Source organism: Scylla paramamosain, chromosome 20 (assembly GCF_035594125.1).
Source record: "Scylla paramamosain isolate STU-SP2022 chromosome 20, ASM3559412v1, whole genome shotgun sequence".
Taxonomy (NCBI): Eukaryota; Metazoa; Arthropoda; class Malacostraca; order Decapoda; family Portunidae; genus Scylla; species Scylla paramamosain.
The window spans coordinates 5,599,864-5,608,242 of NC_087170.1; positions in this window are offsets into that span (position 1 = coordinate 5,599,864).

The following is an 8,379-nucleotide window of genomic DNA, read 5'->3' on the forward strand; positions in this document are numbered from 1 at the left end:
GATGTGCAGGTTAAAGAAGTTTAGTTTACCCTAGATATTTCGTTTTCTTTTTCAGCTAGACGGAGCGCTCTTTTTCGTTTTCTCTTGAGTGTTTAGGGATAACTCTTATAATTCCATTTCTGTCCCTCAACTCTGTTAAAATTTTAACACTTTTAACAATACTAACCATTCTTCTTTTAAGGTGGAGCTGCCTTTGGACAATGGAAACGTAATGCAAGTGTATAATTGATTCCTAATTAAGGAAGGGTAATATTACCACATTTATGGCTAAAGATAAGAAGTTAGCTGAAATTTATGAACTGGAGTGTCATTCTAAAGCCGATAGTGATACTAGTTCATCAGAAGAATTACCAACGGAACAAAACCCACTACAGCAAGAAATACCGTGTTTAATGAGGATGAGAACGAGTTGATTACAAGATCAGGGAATAAATACCCATCACCGAAATGATAATTACTCCCAGTTAGGTCTAAAGCACTGGATCAGGGGGTGCTGTGAACTTATCATCAAACCCAGGTGTGACCTCACTGAACGTTTTTCTTTGTGTCTCACAATACAAAGGGACAGTCACAGCCTGCCTTCTAAAGACAACTCTCTTCCTTCACATCAAACTACAAGCACCTAATTATACACACACCCTTCACTAAAAATTCAAAATTATCGTGGCGACTCTTACACCAGCCTCGGGATCCCCATCTGGGGAGGGGACCACAAATGTCCCCAGAATGGACTGCTCTTGAGATATCGATCCTAAGTGTCTTGACACGCCCCTCAACTTTTTCTTCATTAACTTCTGGAACATTCGCGGTCTTAGATCTAATTTTCATTCACCACCTCTCCTCTATTAAACTTCATCTTCTTTTCCTCACTGAAATACAGGTGTCTGAGGAAACTGACAGTAGCACCTTTTCTCTTCTCTCCTACTTTCTCTCCTCATTTTCAACCCAAAGATGGGTGTTGTGTTTATGTGAGCAATGACTTAATCCTCTCACGTGCCCACGCTGTTGAATCTTCCGAGTTTTCCACCATCTGGCTACGATTACAGACTCACTCTCAAACTAAATTTATCTGCCCTGTATACCTCTCACCTATCTCCTCTGACTATAAGAAATTTTTTGACAACCTAACTTTCAAAGTGGAGCACATTCTGACCTTCTTCCCTCTTACGGAGACCTCCATTCTTGGAGACTTCAATGTTCACCACTAGCTTTGGCTTTCCTCTCCCTTTACTGACCATCCTGGTGAACTAGCCTTTAACTTTGTTATCCTCAACGACCTAGAGCAATTGGTGCAACACCCTTCTCGTATTCCTGACCGTCTTGAAGATACGCCCAACATTCTTGACATTTTCCTAAATTCTAATCCATCTGCTTATGCTGTCACCCTCTCTTCTCCGTTGGGTTTTTCTGATCACAATCTCATATCTGTATCGTGTCCTATCGTTCCAATCCCTCCTCAGAATCCTCCTAAGCGAAGGTGGCTCTGGCTTTTTGCCTCAGCTAGTTGGAGGGGCCTAAGGTATTTTGCTGATTTTCCTTGGAATGACTACTACTTCCGTGTCAGAGACCCATCTCTGTGTGCTTAGCGCATAACAGAGGTGATAGAGTTTGGCAAGGAAGCGTACATTCCTCACTCTTTTTTCTCGACCTAAACCTTCCAAATCTTGGTTTAACACTTCCTGTTCTGGTGCTATACATGATAGAGAGGTGGCCTGATAGAGATGATGAACCTGATGGGGTCCCTCCTCTTGTTCTCTGAAACTGCGCCTCCGTGCTTGCATCTTGCCTAGTCAAACTCTTTCAACTTTGTCTAACATCTACCTTTCCTTCTTGTTGGAAGATTGCCTACATTTAGCCTGTTGCTAAAAAGGCTGACCGTTCTGATCCCTCAAACTACCGTCCTATTGCTTTTATTTCATGCCCATCTAAAGTTTTTTTTATTCTATCCTCAATAGGAAGATTCTCAAACATCTATCACTTCACAATCTTCTATCTGATCGCCAGTATGGGTTCCGTCAAGGTGATCCTCTGGCTTTCCTTATTGAGTCTTGGTCACCATTTTTTAGAGATTTTGTTGAAACTTTTTTTTTGTTGCCTTAGACATATCAAAAGCATTTGATAGAGTGTGGCACAAAGCTTTGATTTCCAAACTACCCTCCTACAGCTTCTATCCTTCTCTCTGTAACTTCATCTCAAGTTTCCTTTCTGAGTTTCCCTTTCCTTCCGTTCTATTGCTGCTGTGGTGGACGGTCACTGTTCTTCTAAATCTATTAACAGTGGTGTTCCTCAGAGTTCTTGCCTGTCACCAACTCTTCCAATTATTTCTCAATGATCTAAACCAAACTTCTTGTCCTATTCACTCCTATGCTGATAATACCACTCTGCTTTTTTCCACGTCTTTTCATAGACGTCCAACCCTTCAGGAAGTAAACAGCTCACGCAGGGAAGCCACATAACGCCTGACTTCTGATTTTTCTGAAATTTCTGATTGGGGCAGAGCAAACTTGGCATTGTTCAATGCCTCAAAAACTCAATTCTTCCATCTATCAACTGGATACACCTTCCAGACAACTATCACCTCTTCTTCAACGACACTCAACTGTCCCCCTCTTCTACACTGAACATCCTCGGTCTGTCCTTTTCTTATAATTAAAACTGGAAGCTTCATATCTCGTCTCTAGCTAAAGCAGCTTCTATGAAATTTAGAGTTCTGAGACGCCTTATCCCCCAGCTGCCAAGTGTGTACCTGGGCGTGATCCGTCCATGCATGGAGTATGCTTCATATGTCTGGGGGGGGGGGATTCCACTCATACCACTCTTTTAGACATAATGGAATCAAAAGCTTTTCTTTTCATGAACTCCTCTCCTTAAACTGTCTTCAGTCTCTTTCTTATCACTGCAATGTTGCATCTCTAGCTATCTTCTACCGCTATTTTCATGCTAACTGCTGTTCTGGTGTTGCTAACTGCATGCCTCCCCTTTTCCAACGGCCTTGCTGCACAAGACTTTCTTCTTTCTCTCACCCCTATTGTGTCCACCTCTCTAATGCAAGAGTTAATCAGTATTCTCAGTTATTCATACCTTTCTCTGGTAAACTTCGGAACTTCCTGCCTGCTTTTGTATTTCCATCTTCCTATGACTTGAATTCCTTGAAGAGGCAGGTTTCAAGACACTTCCTTCAATTTTTGACTACTGCTTAGGGCCCTATTCAGGGATTGGCATCTCAGCGGGCTTTTTTTTTATTTATGTATTTTTTTTATTGGATTTATGTAGCCCTTGGCCAGTGTCCCTCCCACATAAAAAAAATAAATAAATAAATAGATAAAAAAATATCAGCAGCAACTATGGCTAACACTAACGTTTCTGCTTCTGCTCCTAGTGGTTCTCCTAATGCCTTGCATGCATCTACTACACTTAAGGTGTAGTAGTAGTAGTATATCTGAATCAATATCAAAACTTCGCAGAGAAAGCCAGCTAGAACGGGCTCATGGCTTCATCGTTTGTGTGAGGATATGAGGAGATCAAATACTATCACAGATGAGGACAGGATCTCCTTTGTTAGACCCAAACTGGCTGGAGAAGCATCACGCATGATGAATACCAGCGCTTTCGGTTACCAGTTATACTAATTTCAAGAAAAATTTCTTGAGCATTTTTGGAGGTAAAAGCCAAACTGATCTCATGGCATTATCATACAAGGTGGGTGTTAGGTTAACAACTCTTATTACGAAATGAAGGCCTTAATCTCGACGCACTAGTTCGTAATAGACTAAAAGAACGTCTTACAGCTTAACAACTGGCTCCAAGGAGGCAACATGACAGAAAGAAATTTCAGAAGACTTCTGAAATTCATCTTTTACATGACATTGGTGAATGGGGAAGTGAGGAAAAACGCAAGTTACTTCATTTTTAAGCCGGGAGACACAGTAGCTGATCTTGCAATGTTAGCTAGAGAAAAAAGGGGTCAACCTGGTACCTACCCGGGAACTCAAACCTCACTGGTAGCTTCATTCACAGATGATGACCAACCCCAACTTTGTGTGGCAGCCATGGCAAAGCCTGGAAATGTCTGGACGTATTGCCATAAAATAGGTCATGTTGAAAAAAAGATGATTTAAGAAACAAAACGACCGTAAAACTGACATCAAATAAATCTGACTCAGAATATGAAATAAAAAAAAAAGAGTAATCTCTCTGCCATACCAAAATCAGGTACATCGCCCCATGTGAACGCAGGTAGGACAAGATCCTACAGGGGTATTACTAGCCAATACTGCCTCATACACAGCCAGTGTAAACACTCGTCAGAGCAGTTAATGATAAGGCTCTTACCGCTCCGTTGAGATGATTGCAGCTACTGAATCAGATGAGGAGGATTCCTGGTATAATTGTGACTGCTCTGGAGGACCTGCCAGTAGCTGGATATTGTTGGTAGCGTGGGGGTCGTGGATAGAAGTTTGATATTGTTGATTGTGTGAGTAAAAGACACAAGTTATGAGACTTCTTGATTTAATGATGGACAGTATGTACACGCGTGATACCAAGACAGTTGATTAAGACGTGTCGATACTGATGTGCTCTCTCTCTGAACTCTTTGTGAACTGATCATGGACTGATCTTGTATTGATCTAGTCTGACTCTCTCTCTCTGAAGACTCTGAAGACTGACTCAAGCTACGCATACAGGCTCTATTTATGTGAAAGAAAGTGGATCAGGTTTGAAAATCTAAGATGAAGGGATGGCCAATCAGGTGCCAGGAAATGGAATAAAGGGACCAATGACAGAGGTCATTATTCTGACCAATGCCCTGTGGAGAAGACAAGGAGGCGATGCAGGTGTTTTCCCTAAGGACCGGCAGGAATGTAAGAAAGGTGTGATATTTGCCCAGGTAGGGCACAACCTAGGTAACAGCATTAAAATAACATTAAAATAAAATAAGAAAAATATAATGAAAATGATAACATTAAAATAAAGTTAATCAACACATTTATTTATCTATATAATAATTGATTAACCTACCCTTTTAAGTTGTTTTAGCCATGTTTTAATGCTTTTGTCGTAAAACGAAAAAGAAATTAAGGAATGGTTTGCGGTTTGCGGATTTGTGGTTGCGGAAAAGTGAATGTCAGGAGGTTTGTGGATTTGTGGTTGTGGAAGGTAGATTGTGGGTTTGCGGATTTGTGGTTTGCAGAAGTAGTTTTTGGCTTGCTGTGCCCAGCACTGCCGTTAACACACACATACTCTCTCTCTCTCTCTCTCTCTCTCTCTCTCTCTCTCTCTCTCTCTCTCTCTCTCTCTCTCTCTCTCTCTCTCTCTCTTTCTCTATCTCTACCTGTCGATGTCTCTTTGCCGATGACACCTTGGTCTCAACAGCAAAGATGAAATTAATCCAGAGAGATAGATAGATAGATAGATAGATAGATAGATAGATAGAGAGAGAGAGAGAGAGAGAGAGAGAGAGAGAGAGAGAGAGAGAGAGAGAGAGAGAGAGAGAGAGAGAGAGAGAGAGAGTTGTTTGTGTTATACCTCCAGTGAGATAACAAGCGACTATGATGCGTTGACACACACACACACACACACACACACACACACACACACAATATATATATATATATATATATATATATATATATATATATATATATATATATATATATATATATATATATATATATATATATATATATATATATATATATATATATATATATATATATAAGACACTTATCCTTCAGTTTTTTAATACCACTTTGGACCCTTTTCTGGGACTGGCATCTCAGTGTTTTTTTTTGTATTGGATATATATATATATATATATATATATATATATATATATATATATATATATATATATATATATATATATATATATATATATATATATATATATATATATATATATATATATATATATATATATATATATATATATATATATATATATATATATATATATATATATATATATATATATATATATATATATATATATATATATATATATATATATATATATATATATATATATATATATATATATATATATATATATATATATATATATATATATATTCTTAAACATCTATCACTTCACAACCTTCTATCTGATCGCCAGTATGGGTTCCGTCAAGGCCGCTCTACTGGTGATCTTCTGGCTTTCCTTACTGAGTCTTGGTCATCCTCTTTTAGAGACTTTGGTGAAACTTTTGCTGTTGCCTTGGACATATCAAAAGCCTTTGATAGAGTCTGGCACAAAGCTTTGATTTCCAAACTACCCTCCTACGGTTTCTATCCTTCTCTCTGTAACTTCATCTCAAGTTTCCTTTCTGACCGTTCTATTGCTGCTGTGGTAGACGGTCACTGTTCTTCTCCTAAATCTATTAACAGTGGTGTTCCTCAGGGTTCTGTCCTGTCACCCACTCTCTTCTTATTATTCATTAATGATCTTCTAAACCAAACTTCTTGTCCTATCCACTCCTATGCTGATGATACCACCCTGCACTTTTCCACGTCTTTTCATAGACGTCCAACCCTTCAGGAGGTAAACATATCACGCAGGGAAGCCACAGAACGCCTGACTTCTGATCTTTCTAAAATTTCTGATTGGGGCAGAGCAAACTTGGTATTGTTCAATGCCTCAAAAACTCAATTCCTCCATCTATCAACTCGACACAATCTTCCAGACAACTATCCCCTCTTCTTCAATGACACTCAACTATCCCCCTCTTCTACACTGAACATCCTCGGTCTGTCCTTTACTTATAATCTGAACTGGAAACTTCACATCTCATCTCTAGCTAAAACAGCTTCTATGAAGTTAGGTGTTCTGAGACGTCTCCGCCAGTTTTTCTCACCCCCCCAGCTGCTAACTCTGTACAAGGGCCTTATCCGTCCATGTATGGAGTATGCTTCACATGTCTGGGGGGGTTCCACTCATACTGCTGTTCTAGACAGGGTGGAATCAAAAGCTTTTCGTCTCATCAACTCCTCTCCTCTAACTGACTGTCTTCAGCCTCTCTCTCACCGCCGCAATGTTGCATCTCTAGCTGTCTTCTACCGCTATTTTCATGCTAACTGCTCTTCTGATCTTGCTAACTGCATGCCTCCCCTCCTTCCGCGGCCTCGCTGCACAAGACTTTCTTCTTTCTCTCACTCCTATTCTGTCTACCTCTCTAACGCAAGAGTTAACCAGTATTCTCAATCATTCATCCCTTTCTCTGGTAAACTCTGGAACTCCTTGCCTGCTTCTGTATTTCCACCTTCCTATGACTTGAATTCCTTCAAGAGGGAGGTTTCAAGACACTTATCCACCAATTTTTGACCACTGCTTTGACCCTTTTAGGGACTGGCATTTCAGTGGGCATTTTTTTTATTAGATTTTTGTTGCCCTTGGCCAGTGTCCTTCCTACATAAAAAAAAAAATATATATATATATATATATATATATATATATATATATATATATATATATATATATATATATATATATATATATATATATATATATATATATATATATATATATATATTAGTAAAATTAGTAGCGGATGAAAAGAAAAAAAGAGTAGAAGATATAAGACAAAGATTATTGAAATTTGTGAGGTGTCCTTTTGCTCCTGTTTTGAGATGGTTTAAGTCAAATGCATGAGGAAATGCAGAACCACATAAAAAATTTCAGTGTTTACGAATAAAAGGGATGTAAGAATAAGATTCACTCCTACATTAGTAGGGTGGACAGAATAGGGATGAGAGTAAAGTGGAAAGTCTTGTACAGCGAGACTGAGAATATTATTTATGAATAATAGGAATAGAGTGGGTGAGAGAATAGAGCCCTGTGGAATACCACTTACAAAAGGTTCAAAAGATGCCAAAAATTTAAATGGAAATGGACAAAACCTTGTGAGAGAAATGAAAAAAAAAACAAAGATTTATGCCAATCTATGAAATTTGTGATTATGTATAAGAGAAGAGCAAAGGCTTCACCAAAATCTCTAAGAGAAGATGACCAAGATTTAGTGAGGAAAGCTAGATCAATAGTGATGGTCGGAAAGAATCTCCCAGTTAAGAATAAAATGAAAGGCTTAGAAAGAGAGGAAAGCAGAACTATAGTTCGGTGGTTTTGAGGGATTGTAGCGGTCCTTCTTCAAGGAAACGGGATGAATATAGGCAAACCTTCAACAAGACAGGAAATGTAAATGTGGCAAGACAATGATGGAAAAGAGTGATAGGTAAGAAGTAAGCACAGAAGTACAATCACAGACAATGATAGAGGGACTCCATCAGGGTCTTTCGAGAATAAAAATCAAAGATGGAAAAAAATAATAAATAAAATAAATAAAATAGATAATTACGAAAAGTTTCTCTAGCAAACAAAGATGG